At 46.8% G+C, this 17,621-nt stretch overlaps 1 protein-coding gene across 5 annotated transcripts in view; it reads left to right on the top strand.

Annotated features, from left to right (window-relative positions):
• Positions 1 to 17,621, top strand: part of ZBTB7B (zinc finger and BTB domain containing 7B) — a 290,026-nt gene that overhangs the window by 119,505 nt on the left and 152,900 nt on the right. For all 5 annotated transcript variants that reach the window (XM_069650171.1, XM_069650170.1, XM_069650173.1 and 2 more), the window contains exon 2: positions 13,244 to 13,460. The gene's annotated coding sequence lies outside the window, so the exon portion shown is untranslated. The remainder of the gene's footprint in view (positions 1 to 13,243; positions 13,461 to 17,621) is intronic.

Genomic DNA, 17,621 nt, shown 5'->3' with positions numbered 1-17,621 from the left:
GTGGGTCATTCCATGGCTCTCTCACTTCTGCAACTCTGTGCCCAATGCTTATTTTCTTAAACAGTGTTGCACAAGACCTGGAAGAGTTTGTGGTCCCTCTCAACCGTTCACATCCCACTTGAATGTTTTCAAGGTGACCAGAGCCCAATCAGTTGCATAGCACAATATTTAAGGGCCCCCCTGCGAGGCATGCTCATGCCCACCCCCCTCCCCAAGCTCCTTAACAAAGCACAGGGTACGCCACATCCCGGACCGGCCCGAACCCACCACATGTGCGCAATGTCCATTATGATTATGTCGCTGCAGGGGCATGCACTACTCCAAGTGAATGAAGTAAATATGTTTTTTAATCAAAGCTTAAATGTTGCACCTAGCGTAGAAAGGGGGCGGTGCCTGGTCCAAAAATGTGAGTTGTTTTATTGGAGGGTGTAAATATTTGCCACAAGTATGCTATTGCGACCGAGCATAGCGAGGAGGCCCGAACTGACGAATACGGATGTGGGGGAGGGAGAGTGGGGTAGTCTTCACCCTCCCATGAGAAAATGTTAAGAATAATGGGTTAAAATAGTGCACTACACAGCATGCTTTCTGTGAACATTTGGGGCTAAGGCCATACAGTTTGCAATCGATTTTGTAGGGTCTAGGGTAACTCATGGAAAAAAGTACAAGTCGGTCAAGTGGCACAGCGAGTTGAGCGCTCGCTTTGACATCCGAGGTCGATAAATAAGCACCACACACCGTCGGTAATAATAAGCAGCGCTCAGATACCTGAGGGTTCGTAGCGCTATATAAATGCCAAATTATTATTATTATTATTATTATAATAGATGCAAGTCACCAAAAGTGCACAAGTGCATTTGCCAATGCATTGTCATGTCGGTCCCTTCAATATGTGCCTGTATAAAAAACATTTTCATGCTGGCTGTGCCCATACATTTCCATGCTAACTCCACCAACATATGCTAGTATTCCTATATAAGAACATACTCATTTGAGCTTTTAGATTTTTTTTTTTTATAGTATCATTACTGTCACTAGGCACAAATCTGGCTCTTCCAATGTATGTAAGAAAATACTCCTGTTGGTTTGCCCATTAAAAGTGGCATGTCACAATAAGAAAACATGTCCAAACCGATTCCAATGAAAGCCAGTCTAGACCCATAAGAACACTTGACATCCTTGCTTCATCATAGATACTTCGTTAATAAAAAGTTATGGTGCAGTAAGAAATATACAGACTGCTTGCTTTATCAAAGATGCCGAGTAATGAATGTCATGCCACAGTAAGCAATTGCTAGACTGGCTGTACCAAAATTCCAGTCTAGCCAGGTACACACACGGACTTGGCTTTTCCCGAAAATACCAGTAAAACATGCAAAGTCAATGAAGGATGTGTCAAAAATGCTCTAGTGATCCCCAGTCTCCCATGGCTTTACACGCATCCCCTCACCCACCCATACATCTCCACACACACCACTCACTGACCCATACAACTTCTTGCACTGCAATCTCAACACAGACTCGTACCTATCTAGAGCAATGAAAAACGCCATCACATTCATACTCGTTCACCCACCAGTCACTCACTCATACACCGTCTCTTACATCCACTCACACTGCATTCTCCACACAGACACATACCTATCCACCCAGAACATTCAAATTCACCTATCACATTTCATCTCATTTACCCATGGCTCAGACCCGTAGCACATACAGACATCTCGGACGCACTTCATACATGCAAAATATAAATCATTTAAAAAAAGCCTTATTACCTGTTTTTCAAGCTTCGTTCTGTTACGTTAGGCCACCCTCGGCTCCTCTGTGCTGCTCACAAACATGAACCAGGAAACTGGGAGAGCTTCCTGGCTCCTGTAAATGAGCCGCCAAGAAGCCAGAGAAGGGGTTGGAGCTGAACGTGGCGTGTGACACATGTTGCATGTCATGGTCCGCTCCAACCCCCACTGAGCGCTTCCTTCTCGCCCTGCAAGCCCCGGCACAACATTCACCCTGATGGGTGAGGGCTGTGCCGTGGCACTCCCAGACCTGGTGATCTTTGCGTTCTCTGCTCTTGTTCTCTTCCGCATTATCCTCACTGGTATAAGTGGGGGGCGCATATGTTTAACATATACCCCACTGCTCCCTTTAATGCCTTTCATGGGTAAAATCCCTTGCCTACTTTATCTGCATTCTTCTCTTCAGGAGCGGGAAGGGTAGCCCTAGGTATTTTATCTCCCCCTTTATGCTGACTTAGGATCCACTCCCTATAGGATGGATCTTCTTTCTCACTCTGGTACATTTTCCATCAATCTTAGTTCACATTTTTCACCAATCTCTTCGATTTTGTAATATCATTTTATATTCGGCCTAAACACAACAAAAAAAAGTTTCAAAAACCGCACACGTGCACTTTTAAAATGTTACTGCGTATGCATTCCTTTACTATATTAGTAAATGTATCTCTTCTCTGTTTCATTCCTTGGAGTTCGATACACACTCTAGTGCGGGCCTTGCCTCAGGAATCCTTAATACCCTTTACTTTAGTGCGTACCCTTCTGTCCCCTTGGAACCAGGAATCGAGGTATTTATTTCTCTTTATAATTTCCCCAAAAAATTCAGTTACTTTTTACACTTAATATTTATAACCCAGCCACTCCCCCTATTTTTGCCACTTTTGTTGTTCTACTTACATCTGTGACTCAGCTCGAGTCCCCCGGCATTGACTCTCCCTCAACCGTCCAGTTCGCCTTCTGTCTACGGGGCACCTGCGCAGGGGTATACTGGGAACCAAAAGAGGCCCAACCATTTTTCCTATGGAAAAATGTAGAAATACCACAGAAAAGCAGCCCAGGGTGCAGCGGCCTACTGGGAAATCTCCAGAGTTCCCCATAGGCCAGTCTACCCTTGCACCTGCGGGGACCGGACAGGAACTTCATCAACTCTTCTGCCGACCAATTATTCTTACATGTGACTGTGCGGCAATCTCCACAGGAAGCTCTGCGGTCTTCTGGCTAGTGGCGGGAGTAGCCAAGCATCCGGGGTCTGGATCTGGCCTAGGTTGACTCGACTGGAACCATCCGCACTGCTACCAAATATGCTCTAGCACCCTGAAGCATCTGTTTGTGCTAGATGGAATTACAATAATGATCTCAAAAATAGAAAGGGTGATCTTATGTAGGAGCAAGAAAAGGTACCTTTACGAAGGAATATGGGATAGATTCCTGGATTTGACCCATTTTCTTTAACTGGCTTGTGCAGCTGTATTTTCATCTGCTGTGAATTCAATGTATAGTTATGTGTAAAATGTGATGTAATACTGAATGTTATTTGTCAAAATGATAATAAATATGTACATACAAAAAATAAATAATCTCAAACCAAACAATTGGACAGACTCAATGAATATGGCAAAGTACTACTTTATTATCAGGGCAGGGCAAACTAGCAGACATCGGACTGATGCATGTACACTCACATAGACGCTTGATTACATGGAGGTCTTATATCCCAATATGCATCCTCTATGACATCATTCTGCGTGCCAAAATACAAAACCTATCAAGGGAAGGGAAGGGAATAGTTAAGGGAACATTTACTTATAGAAAGTATAAGGGTTAGTACCTCTTTGGCCACCCCTTATCTGTAGGGCACACCTTGAACTACCTCTAAATAAGTATAGTACTGATTATAGAGGACAAAACAGTGGATTGGTCTATGCTACATTTCATGTTAGGTTGTCCCTCATACCCACTGATTGGTTGGCATGCTATCCCAACCTTGGACCTTTGGCTGCTTAGCTGCACGTACGTGAAACAAAACTTAGATGTTTGAATCCCATCAGACTGCTCCCCATTCTCCCAATTAGTCCATCATCTCTCATCTGTAGGCCACAATCCAAAGTCTTCCGTTTGTAGTTGGCCTTGTTGCCTGCTCGCTGTCCTTGAACATTCAAGGGAGAATGAGCACACCACTATCTTAGATTAAGGCTCTAATCAATAGCCCTTGTTTTCGACTTCTGAGTCACGTGTGATGAGACCTCAAGTGTGTCCAGTTCAGCCTTCTATTTACTGCTATTTGATTTAATTATTCCAGATGCTGTTGCTTCTCTCGGCCTCTAGAGACCTGCTCCCTCTGTCTCATATGAACTTTGTATACTTTTAAATGACCTGCAGTTTGGCTCTCACAGATGTTTTCATCTTCGATCTATGAAGAATGTCCCATATTCAGAGCTTATCCATGTACTCCCTTTGTGCTCTGTGCTTATCTTTTAAAAATAGTATCCTTAACTCTAGAACAACCTTGACTCATCATCAGCTCTGCACACATAGCTGTTTTTGTGCGTCTCCTGATTCTGCAGCCTCTGCCTGTCTGAGGTAGCTTGGTTAAGTTTGACATGAGTCAGCGTCCCTTTTCCTACTATAGCCGTCCTTGCCATGTTATTCCTCAATAGTAAGCTTCTATATGTTTTCTTTCTACCATGCGTTACTGCGGATTTAGTTATTGGTCAGCAAATGACTTGATCTTCATTAGATCCATGATTACTTTTAGCTTTAGCTACATGTTACTCTTAGTACTTTAATTATATCATTACTACTTAGTATTTTCATATCGTTTCAGCATAGGTTCATATATCTTCTTTATGACATCGCTTTGTCTTTGTCCGATTTCACTTTAACGTCTGTCCATAATATTCATTGATGCATTCTGACCTCTTGGCTGGTGACATCCTTCCATGTAATATTCTTCCGTACGACATGTTCCTACACTTTCAGTGCAAGGGTAGATTCTTTATGGCTGTCTGAGTGCATATCATCTCTCATGCACTCAATGCGGTATGGGAACATTGCAGGAGGTCCCATTTATTGCTTTTGTCCGACTGTTCCAGTATGACGGTGGTGAGGGGCGGGAGCCGGCGAGATAGCGTCTACCTGCTCCTCTACAGGTGCACAGTACTTCCCACCAAGGTTGCTACATTTTACGACATGTCATGTGGGGATCTCTGCTTTATAGGTATTTTGTGCCATTTGGCACGCACCAGATGAAAGCACTACATCTCCAACAATGCATTGTGCTGAGCTGTAGGAAGACTTGAACACATAATATGCATTTTTAATTGTTCTTGTGCTGTTATCCCACCAAAACACAGAGCCAGAAACTATGCTTTGTTGATGGAAGAAAGACTAAAACCAGAACTTTCCAGACTACCTTAGAAAGTGGATACTGTAAGGGAGTCATGGTATCAAAGTAAGACGGACACAAGTGTCCACAGTTCATTGGTGTTTATTGAACCTTATCAAGGGTGTGATAAACACCTATCTAAGATGGGAGCACACTACAACCATCAAATAATAATTATGCAGTCCTAGTGGAGTCTTGTCAAAATAAAAGGGCCTATACTAAAAAAAGATTGCCAATACTTACCGCTAATTTACTAATAGTGTGAGGAAGTGTTCATGAAAAAGAGTTCACAAAATGATGTCGGGCCGTTGGCCTCCCTTCCCAACATTTTCAGCATGGGACAAGGTGGTTCACTAGAGCATAGCACACTCCTGGGCTTCTTTGGCATGAGGACACAGTTCTATTACAAGCACCAGGGCCTTCTGTGCCCAAGTCTCTTAAATTATCAATGTCTCTTGATCCAGAGGGCCTGATGTATCAAACAAACGAAAAGGTTCCTTTCCAAGTATTCAAATAGGGCGATTCACTCTTCACCCCGGATCCCTCTCAGTCGGGCTCAGATCCCCTTTTCACAATGGTCTCCCTCAGAATTACAATTCTTATTTACTATCAAAGACTTTCGAATGTGCACAGGGTTTGGATTGACCCGTTGCAGGACCACTTTGATTTCACAGTTTACAATTTTACCCTCTCAGTTGGATATCTAACAGAGACATTTTGAATGAGCACCCTCGTGGCACCGGCCAACTCTGTATATGGCTTCCACCTTGGTTTCAAAAAGTTCAGTCACTCCTTGGATATTCAATTATATTTGCATCGCTTATCACATACCCATTAAACTCTGTTCTTTGCAGATTTCTTCAGACAATGTCGCTGCTTGCAACCTTGGTTCTAACACAGACCGGTCTGCTATCAGTCTCCCAGACTCACCGGCTTGGCTGATTTAACAGAGCGGCTTTGTTGTCGGAGCCAAGGACAGCACCACGGCGGCAATTGCTCTTCCCCGCTTCGGCTATTGATGCGGGAGAGCCCTGGGTACCTTCGACACACAATGCACCTTTCTTCAGCTTTAATTCCCGGTCTTAAGTTTCTTAATCTCAGGGGCTCATGAAGTAACAGTTTTCTTCCTCTGAAAAGGCCAAGGGCAGTTCCCTCCTTGCAACCCTTTCTGGTCTTGCTGTCTTTCTCCTCGTATTCGCCTGCCATCTCGGAACTGCTGCTTCCTCAGGTGTTTTGCCTCGCTCAGAGTGTGCTTTGGTGCTCCGCTCTTTATCCGGGTGGGGAAGTGTGAAGGAAATCAGGTGTGTAATTATCAGCAATTGCCTGACCCTTGTGTTGGGACATGTCAGGAATAGCTCTGATGTTATTCTGTTGTCGCTCACAGTGAACTGTCTGTGAGAACTAGTTTGTGTCGGGAAAGGGGAGGGTTGAGTTCCTACGTATCCTACCTGGTAGGATGGGAAAAGGTGTTATTGGAAAGGGGATACCGCATCTCACCCTCCAGCATCCCACTTCCACTCCCCGAGGACCACTCATCCATGTGATCCTCCCGCACAAGTCCACCCCCAGGAACTGGATCCAAAAGCGATGGCCGTGTCACGGCCAACCGGATGATAGATCCCTGGGGACTAGCGTGTGGGACACCTTTAGGTTTCTCATAATACGTAGCAGCCAGAAACCTCATCTCCCACGATGCACTCTGATGAACGACTCAAATACCTGGAACTGGAGATGTGAATTATTACTTTTTAACCTTCCTGCTGCTGAATACTACGATGCCAAAAACTGCATCTGCCGTTGTGCATTTTACTAGTGTGCTTTGGAAAGCCACATAGCTAAAATGATCTCTTAAATTTTTCAAAAGCCAAGCAAGTAACACAGCATCCACTGGGCGGTGGAAGTGGGCATTCTCCTAAGACTTTTCTAAAAGTGTAGTTGAATTTTTTTTACTGTTAGCCATTGGTTCTGGAATTATTTCTTATGTTAAATGCTTGGATCTTTTAGGTTTTTTTTAGATTTCTTTATTGACATATTGCATTGCGTGTGGAACTGACACTGCATTGAAAACGAAGATCATTGCAGCCTTGCAGCCAATTGGTAGCAAGACCGTGTACCCACCTCGGGTTTTTTTATGTGCCTGCATTGCTGAACGTAGTTCATGATGTCGAAACCCTGTACCTGGGTTACCTCTAGTAGTCTCGGAGTCAGAGTGGGCCTGCAAGTACGAGTGAAAGGATCGCCAAAAGTGCTGGAGTGTTGTCCCTGGGAGTAATTTCTTGCACGCTGCTCCTAGAGAACTCCTTGAACCGTGCTTTAGATTTTATGGGGCTCATGCCTCATCTGGGCCACCCGCAGCCTTTGGTGCCCTAGCAAATAACACAGTTGCCTCACATTTGCATGCTCTCGTTCCATCATTATTATGCACAGACCCTTATGGCACAGTAACTGGGGTTTCTCCATTTCGGCTATTCTCCTCGCAAACCCCTCCTAAAAGTACACACTTGCGGGCTTGTCTGTGCTAGATACATAGTATCTGCTTGTTTTCTTCAGATACTGTCCGATCAAACTTTTGGATTTTTAATTGAGGTGCAAGCGCTAAGGGCGAGTGTTCTCGTTCTGAATTCCCATAAGGAATCCCTGTAGGCTCTGCCCACTTCCGCGGTTCATTCCCTAAAGCGTCATAGCCTCAGACTTCATTATCTGGTCAACACTTGTGTTGCCTCTCAGTGCCCACACGTCCTCGTCTGACCTGGATAGCTAGCATTGTATTATTTCAGGTTCCCGTGCTTCAAAGTGGCACAGATGAAATCAGGCTTGTGAATCTTTTTTCCATATCCGATTATACTTCATGGATAAACGAATTCTTGGGTTTAAAGGGTGTGGACTTTTTGTACTTTGCCAGCCCTCGTTCTAGAAAAATCTCGTTATTGGGTAATTTTTCAAGCAATGAGGCCTAATTATCTGTCACAGAAATGCTAATTTGTCCTGTGCAGGTTCGTCGATTTGGAAATGCCAAAGCAATAAACTTTGTATATTTCACTTTAAAATGTGTTGACTGTGTAGCCTCTTCCCGTCTGTGTTTAACGGGGGCAATGCTACATGGTCTAGACCCGTGAGCTACCTCCTATAATATCAATGCCCGCAACAAGCAGACCTGCCTGAATAACGTTTCTAAGGTTTCAAGAGGCTCATCTGTGAACCCAGGTGCTTAAGGTTTGCAACGACTCTTCTAGGACATTTGAGAAATTCCTTCCTAAGATCCTCTTTTCAGTCTGAAAATTTTATATCGGCCCCATCCCTAATAGTACAGTACAGAATATAAAATACAACTGCAGTCCGCATCACTTCAAGTGGAGTATTGTTCATTACAAAAAACCTAATATTAAAAGGTAAAAAAGTAAAATGCTTCTTAAACATATGCTAAGTCATTTATAATGCACAGAACACAACTATTTCTAGGTGCAACAAGACAAGGGAGGGAAAACTGAGGGAGGACAAGACAAACGATCTTACTAGGCCTTATGTCATTCAGATAGTGCAAGAACGAGAAGTGCAAAGGGAAAGGGAGGGAGGGGAAGTGCAAGGGAGAGGGGAGTGGAAAACAGGGTAGCAATGCTCTGAGTAAGTGCAGCCAGGGAAGCTCGGCTCTGGGTAGTGCAGGCAGAAAAAGGGACTGTAGGGTTACAGTTACAGCCCCTACGTGCGTCCTAGGCCCGGAGGCAGTGCAAGGGTGACTGATCAATAAAGAGCCTGGTACCCAGTGAGACTCTGAGGGTAGCCAAGCAACAGTCTGTACAGCAGACAGGAAGGTCAGCAGAGAAAGGTGAGAGAGAAAGCAGAGGAGAAGGGGAATGTTTTGAGCTTCTTCCGGAGCTTCAGGTGGTCCAGCGCCAGTTTGAGAGGGGCAGAGAGGCCATTCCAGAGGGAGGCACCTGCAGAGAAGAGTGATCTACACCCCACTCTCTGCCTGGAGAACCCTTAGAGAGTTGGAGGTAGCTGAGCAAAGGGCTCGAGAAGGAAGGTATTTTGGAAGAGCTTTGGATATAGTGCAGGCCCTGGCCCCAGAAAGCCTTGTGGACAATGCAGAGGGTCTTGAACTTGATCCTTGCTGCCACCGGGAGACGGTGGATAGATTTCAGGGCTGGAGAGATACGGTCCCTGAGCTTGAGGCCAAGGATAAGTCTTGCAGTCCTGTTCCGGATTAGTTCCAGAGTGTGGAGAGTAGAGGAAGGCAGATTGAGAAAGAGGCTGTTGCAGTATTCCAGCCTTTGAGAACCAGGGCTCTGGAGACCGTGAGCTTCTGGGGGAAAGTGAGAAAGGGAAGAGCCTCTTTGCGGAGGTGCAGCTTGTAGTGGGACTTGTTGGTGACGCCCGAGATGGGAGGAGAGAAAGAGAGATTGGAGTTGAAGATGCCAGCAAGGTTTTCTGCCTCGCAGGAAGGCTAAGGAAGAGGGCCCAATGCGGATGGCTAGAGTGAGAGAGAGGGAAAGCAGGGGCAGGGGTCTCCTTCTTACTAGTATTAAGGCAGAGATCGTTGCAGGCGCACCAATCCTGAATCTCTGATAGACTATCTGGAATGAGCGAGCGAGGAGGCTGAGGGGAGCCTGAAGGAAAGCTGAGTGTTATCCGCATAACACTAAGAGTTAGAGGAGAAGGTAGATATCAGGTGGACAAAAAGGAGCCAAGTAGAGGTTGAAAAACCAGGGTGGAAAGAATAGATCCCTGGGGAATGCCACAAGTAGAGGGAGAGAGGTGGTGAGACATAGGGCCCCCTATATCCCCACAGACCTCAGCTCTACCACAACATTGTTAATCAAATTAATTATTGCGGGGTCATAACAAAACATGATTGTTTGGCCCTTTTTATAGATGGGTATTCAACTAAGTAAAGTGCATAGTGCCAACGCAATCAACCTATCAAATAATTCTACTAAGGGGCTTGTACTTGATAAAGATGGTGTAGTAATATATTAATGGAAATTCCCTTAACATGAGCAAGGGCCTCTATAGATTTATTATGTCAAGTTCCGCTTAAGGTGTTTTGATCTGCTGGTCCATGCCCTGTGCAAATGATCAGAAACAGTACATGTCACTAGGTCCCATTCAGTAGATTTGCATAAATCCAATGCATCACTTATCTGGCGTTTTGAACACAGATGCTATAATGGTTTTACATATCATGCCCTCACTCTATTATACATTGGACATATGAAAAGGAAGTGTACAATGTCTTCCCTAATATTCAAACAAATAGGACAAACCTCAGTACTACTGTCCCAAATTAGCTGGCGGTGAAACCGTGGCAAGAGTCCTAGTCAGAACTTTACTAAGGGGGAATGTGCGAAACTAGGAGATTTTATCAAGATCATTTTCATATCCAAATTCCCTCTTGCTGATCCAGTACTGAGTGCCGAGTGTAGCAAGCCACAGCCTCCCTATTCCGAAGCATTATTTCATGCCTACAAGCTAGAATTGACTTCATGGGATGGGTCATTTGCAGTCCGAGCTGGTACAGCATTGATCGAACATGCATACACCATTTGAATTCCTTCACACCATTTAAATGGCAACGGTTATTGCCTCTCTGTATTTACCCAAGTGTAGGGAAGACCATAACCAAAGCCAGTGGAGTAACTTTGCTGAAAATGTTGGGGGGCGGGGGGACATGACATCTGAAGAAAAGGTTCCCCAGCCAAATGAATGGGGACAAAATGGTGTGCCATGAAGTTGTCACAAACAACCCTGTCCCGCCCTAAAATTACGCCCATGATCGAAGCCAATAGCGGGCTGGATTCCTTGCTATTGCATCAGAGATTCACTGATGATTCATCTCTAAGCGTAATCTGGTGTTGGGAGGGCAAGTTGGTAAATATAATGGCCCTCATTACAAGCATGGCAGTAAGGCAACAACGGCACCGGTATTGCTACTGGCACTGTTGCTACCGTACCTGCATACTAGGAGTTCTGCTCCCGGGTGCCCTTGCAGCCACCAGGTATGACCTGGTGGCTGTACCGGCACCCACGAGCTGAACATGATGGTAGCACCGGTACCGTTACTAACGGTACCGGTGCTACCACCCTCCCCATTCCCATTGAGCCCTACGGGGCTCAAATGGTAATGGGGATGCACTGGGCCCGGAACACGCGAAAGGGCAATTACCGGGTGTGACTGGACCGGAATAGACCGGTAATTGCCCATTCGCGGGTGCCGGTCCCAGATGAGTTTGGAGATAGCCTTGCCGGTAAAACCAGCAAGGCTACCTCCAAGCTCGTAATGAGGCCCAATGTCTTTGTTAGGTGACAGTGCACGTGAATCCCCAAACATAGCAGATGTTCGTGCACAAAGATCATACAAGTAACGCAGGTGGAAACTCCCCATTGCCATGCTTCACTACGAAGTTCTGTATTACATTGCTCTGCCGCTCCTGAGTTCCCCTTGCCTTCTTGGCCTGGTTGACCCTCTTTTCCTCTGCACCGTGGCCACATCACGCAAGCATTGTTGTGGCTTTCTAAATCATGCATTTTCTCCTCGCAAAGGAGCATCCGACAGTTCTTTAAAGACATTCCCATTGCAAAAAGTTATATTTTCCCCTAGAGGCCGCGTGAAAATGTATATATTTTTCCTGACGTATTAACCAGAGAGTTTAGACCCAAAGCCTCGTGGAAAGGCCGGTCTTAAGAGATCCCACCAGTTCCTTTGTCATCCAACAATTTGTCATTTCGAAGCCAAACTTTAAATGGCCAAGAAGGTTCCACTTGGATGCTTGACGTTTCAAATATGTTTAAGAAACTCCAGTCCAGTTGGTTTGCAGTGCATATAACATGAGAATCCTGACCGCTGGGTGGCACTGCTACACCACTGGCTGCACCCGCTGAGCCCTTAGCCATGGCCACACTGTGACTGGTCAGTAGGTGTCACCACTGCTGCTTGTGCTAGACTAGTTCTGTGTGCGATGGAAGCTTGCACTGCCCCTTCCTGTGTTGCAGGGTTAACGTGTGTGAGCGAAGCTTGCACTAAGGAAAACCATAGTAAATCAGAACGATCGATGGTCATCCATGCCCACCATGAGATACCGGAGCTCTTTGCTGCCCTGATGCAAAATAAATGGGGTGTTTAAATTGGTTGTCAGTTAAGCCAGGATACCTGACTTGAAAGTGGTGCTGAAGAGGCGAGAGTGGCTTTTGGGTGCTATTTTGCAGGCCTTCTTGGAATCTTGCACTGCATGTCGCGTGTGTGTGGAGCCTAGACTATTGCTGCGGCGTGCACTAGCCTTGCCGATACTGTAGCTTCTGGGCTGTGTGCGGGAGAGCATTCGCTACTTTTGCCTGTCTTCTGCCGGGGGTGTGTGTACAGAAATGGCGGACTGCTGCTGGTTTGTGTTTGAGGAAGTGCTTGCTCTGCTGCGCCTTTTATCTGTCTGAGGGAAGTTTTCACTGCGACTGCCTGACTGTGCCGTTCTCTTTCTGAGAGCTACGTGTGCCCCGCTTCTGTCGCTGCCATACACTGCATGTGCAGCGCCCCGGGTTTCTTTCTGGGAGAGACGCTCGCTCTGGACCTGCTTCTTCTCCACCGTTTACCTTCTGTGATCGAAGCTTGCTTTGCTTTTAGCGGGTTTGCACCTCTTCTCTTTCTGCAGGGGAAGCTTGCACTGACTCGGCTCTCCCTGTGTATGTTATCTGATTGGCTCACATCACAGGTCAAAAGGTGAAGAGCAGTCCTAGACTAAGTGGAATAGTTCACACGGGCATCGCTGGAATACACTGGGAACTGTGCACGATGTCTTTTCTTTTGAAAAATGATTTGCTTGGTGTTCTTTTTGCACAAGGGCTCCTGGCATTTGTGCAAGGGCCACTTTTGCTGCGATTTTGAAGCTTAGCAGTGGAAACTTGCAGTGCCACAGACTGACTCCTCATCCGCTGCTCATGCAAGCCACATCTAAATCCCCACCCCTCCGATCCTCCTGTCTAGAGTTGTCCTCCAGCCAACCCCCCCCACCCCAGCTCCTCCCACTGCACCATCAGAGCAAAGTGTTCAGAGTTTTTTTCTCTTGTCTCTTCATAGTTCTCCGAAACCTGGCCCAGAAGGTGTCTGACCTCAGGTGTAGGCGTCGGCGCAGAAGAAGCGTTTCGAGGCGGGATCCGGAGCAGCAAGAGGCCCAACCGTGTGCCAACCGGGGAAGTCCGGGCCAGTCGGCAAGCCTCGCCCCTTCAGCGGCGAAGGCAAACACACCAAACAGGCTGCTGAACCGGACCCATCAGCTGGGGAACCGACAACCGGGGTAAGAAGACTGTAAAAATATGGCTGTCGGGCAGTGAGAGTGGGCCTATCGCCTTATGGGCTGCAAAAGTGGGAAAGCTTGGAAGGTTGCTGTGGCATAAGCCTAAAAAAGTTGGTGGTGATATAGGAGGTCAAGTGTTTTGGGGTTGCAGTTTGGAGGATCACCAACACTTATCAAGCAGAAGTCGGTGTAGCACTAATGAAAGTAGAATGATCCTCCAGCAAGTACGAGGGTCTTCATGCATGTACTTACTAGCATGTAATGTTGCCACCGATGGGCTGTGGCTTCCCTCTGCCAGTTTGAGCTAGCGTGGCAAGTGCACTTTTGCCTTGGCTGGTTAAGCAGCAGTGACTAAGGCTTCCTGGCTGTGGGTGATGGTCTCTTGCATGAATGTGTGCTGTGTCTGCACATACCTGATGCTTGAAGGCTACAGGAACAGCTGATCAAAGTTACAGGGTTGATGTAGGTTCATAATGACAACAGCAGTACTTTCATGGTGTATGATAACCAACCCAAAGCATGGGGCGTATCGCAGAAAATGCGACCAAAACAGTTTACTTGACTGCAGAAGTCAGTGGTCAATATCATTGCAGGACCGAATAGCTTGACCTTTGTTACTGCAGTACACACTGCTACTATTGGCACCCTTAATTAAAAGTCTAGATGTAGTATCATGGGTGAGGTTGGCACAGCAGTGCCTTGTCCATAGTCCACTCCCCTTAACTGCTAATAGTAATCCCTCACCCTGTGTTCTCACCTTGTGTGCCTAACGTGGCTATCTCGTGTCACCACCTATAATCCTTCTCTCGATCATTTGATGTCAGTCAGTAAAGGCTTCCTGGTAAAGACCCGGGGCTACTCTGCAGGTCATTGGTATGAATCACAGTATGGCCAGGTCGGTCATTCATCCTTCCACAGTCTGAGATTGGCAGCCTGGTCCCGCAACAATCCAATAGGGGCCTAGCCTTCTGCCCAATCACCACCAGCATCCGCCCTCCCTGCATCTGCCATCTAAGCCCCCACCTGCCAGTTGGATGGTCTGTCTCAGCCAAGCACTTACTTACCTGAGGGGTGTTAGATCTCCCTCTTGCTTGGGATGTCTCTGCCCATGCACTTACCTGTTGCCCCTCAAACATGCACCTCTGGCACTCCCCCCTGGCCACCCTCTCTCCGGGGCCCCCCTTTAGCACTTACCCCACTGCCCCTATCGCCTTTTTTCTTTTTGTACTCTCTGCACTTGCACAGTCTGAATGTCACAAGGCCTAGTAGGACCGTTGTTTGCTCTTATTTATTCGTTGTCATTTCCATTGTTTACTTGTTCCCTTCTTCCCTGTGGCGCTTTGAAATACTGCCTTGTGTATACGCGCCATATAAATCACCAATAAATACATCCATCCACAGTCAATAACAGGAACACCAAGCCTGTTGAATAGTAGAAGTTCTATCTGCTTTGCAAAGTTCTAGGCGATGTGGAGGGAGTAGTCTGCTCTTCATACGTGTGCTATTGCTGCGCGTTGCATGGGTGTTGTAGTCGTGGCATTTTTCTGTAGCTCTGACTACTAGTGGTCTTTTCAAGGGAATTGCGGGATTGGGCATGGGTTATGGCCTAGCCTGAAGACTGCTGACTGTGGTTTTTGGAAACCCCCATTCTAATACCCTCACCATCTGTCTACGCTGCTTGCTTGCTAATTGTTGTCTCTGCTTGTGCCTCTGGGAGCTTTTACAAGTGGTCTGCATTATGGACTGCTCCAAAAATTGGACCCCTGACTTTTTTTTAACATGTGTTGTGGCGTCCTTTTGTTCACCCGAGGTACCCCGCTAAGGAAGGCACAGTCCTGGGGGCACCCCCACGCCCAGACAGGTTTATACTGATACTGACCAGGTGTGCGCCTAGGCTAACATTTCGGGGGGGGGGCGGGAGCGCTAACCCTTACAATATTGCTAGAGGGGCTAACTTCAGACTTCTGTGGAGGAGGGGCAAAGTTATTTCCATGTGGGCATCTAACTTTACATATTGTAACGTGATACGTGCAGCTTCAATCTTTCAAGTGGTTAACTTTCTGCTTCACGTCTAAGAGCTGCAGCGAGCGAGGTGTCTCCTGTCCCCACCTCCGTTCCATCACTCCCCTCACACGCAAGTACCAACACACCATCATCTTTTCAACTGCCTAAAAATGTGTGCATACGAATGCAGGTGCTAACAGTGACTGTTCATTGTGTCCTGTTCTGTCGGCTAGGGCTCTGTTTGGGCGCCAGGTCGAGTAAACAATGCCCACATTTCTGGGCTGGTGGGGATTAAAGAGCGATCTGCCCAATGGCCGCTGTGCCACGGTTACTGACTGCCTGTCTCAACTGAATTCATTTTCTAGGGTTGTTATTCCCTGAACCCTCACCACCTCCACCCATGAAGTGTGTCTATTTACACCCTCCTTTGTTTATCGAGTACCCAGGTTACAGAACTCCTCTCTCTGTGTATCACCCTGACTTCCTGTTCCACTCTACCCACTGTACACCCCAAATGTGTCCTGTAAGGTTCTTGCTCGTACCTCGGCACGGGTGGCTTCTGTTCGGGTTTCTGGTGGATACAAGATGTCTTTGCCATAGATGCATAGTTCTGACAGTCCCAGTGATCAGTGTCCTGGATCCATCAGTGTAGGCTGGGCTGGTCAGCCACTGTCTGTGATGCCAGTACTGAGAATCCAGAGACCCCCGTATTTGGTCAATGACCGGAAATATGTATTGACCAATATGATTTCTTACCAATTACACCTATAAAAATCGGGGCAATAGTTCCATTGATGTTTTTTAATGTTCACTTGTGTTTTTCTTGGGGCTGTTTAGGGGGTATAGGTCTGAAGGTATCCCCTCCGCCCTTGCTCCATACCTGGATGGAGAGCTATTGATCATCATGAATTAGTAGGTGTTCTCTTCATCACCCGCTGCGATCTTAAGGGCAGCAGGGCTTTCTATTGTGTACCCACCTTCAGTTACCAGAGTGCACTTGGCGCAATGCTTGGTTTTAACCTCTCCAAACGTAGCACCATAGGATCGTCTTCCTTAGCGAGTGTAACCCCATTGTGAACTCTCCAAAATCTTCCTAAAAGATGGAAACTGGCAATCCCCCACATTTAACAAGAGTTTAGTGTGCAGCCACCCCAGATTTTGTTTTCTCAATCCCCTGAATCGATACCACAATTTTTTTGTTTGAGCTGTTAGGTGGCTCTAAAGCACCACCTATAGGCCAGAACTATTGCATTCGAATACAGCTAGGGAGAACTGGCATATGAGGGATGCAAAGCTTGTGGATGTTGTTTGGCTATCCACCCACCCATTGATTGCCCAGCCCATGGCCAAAACACATCCTCCTGAGATCTCTTTGAGCTTCCTTTATCAAGCCTCATGCCTGAACTTTGAGCTTGAAGTGCCTGCTGGTGTTTTTTTTTTTAAAGCAGTTTTCTGAAAGTGAATGACCTAATAGTAGATGTACACCTGCTACTTGTGTAATAAAAATGTCTCAACCAGGTCTGCCTTCAGCCACTTTATTTATAAGCACTATGCCTGTTCTTCACTGAAGTCCTGTTAAAAACAAGAATTGGCAAAACCAACAGCTCTGGGTGCTAAGTATTTTCCTGTTTCCAGACAGGTGAGTGCTGCGTCCATCCTGGCCCATTTTAGCCCAATAGTGTATTTTTTTTTAAGTATTGTTCCCCTGCCCCCGGCCTGCTTCGCCCTCGAGTCTCTGTCCTTCCTCCTCCCTCTACCTCCCGCCTCCCATCCCGCCCACTGCCCGTGATTGGATACTGTCCCCATGCGTTTTGGGTCTAGCGACCCGATCGAGCGTGCACCCCACCATTTTCCTGTTTCCAGACAGGTGAGTGCTGCGCCCATCCTGGCCCATTTTAGCCCAATAGTGTACTTTTTTAGTGTTTAGTTTATTTCAATAGTGTATTGCTCCCCTGCCCCCAGCCCGCTTCGCCCTCGAGTCTCTGTCCTTCCTCCTGCCTCCCAATCCTCCCCCTGCACCATGATTGGTGTCTTGGCCACATATCATGAACCCTCCCAGGGCAGCCCTCTGTCCGGCAGCCCCTGTGGCTAAGGGCCCCAAGGCCAAGGGCGGCTCCGACATCGGCAGCTCCAAGATGTGTCTGCAGGTGTCAGCAG

This window comes from Ambystoma mexicanum, chromosome 1p, assembly GCF_040938575.1.
Source record: "Ambystoma mexicanum isolate Mex_15411 chromosome 1p, UKY_AmexF1_1, whole genome shotgun sequence".
Lineage (NCBI taxonomy): Eukaryota > Metazoa > Chordata > Amphibia > Caudata > Ambystomatidae > Ambystoma > Ambystoma mexicanum.
This window is presented reverse-complemented; position numbering and strand designations above follow the sequence as displayed.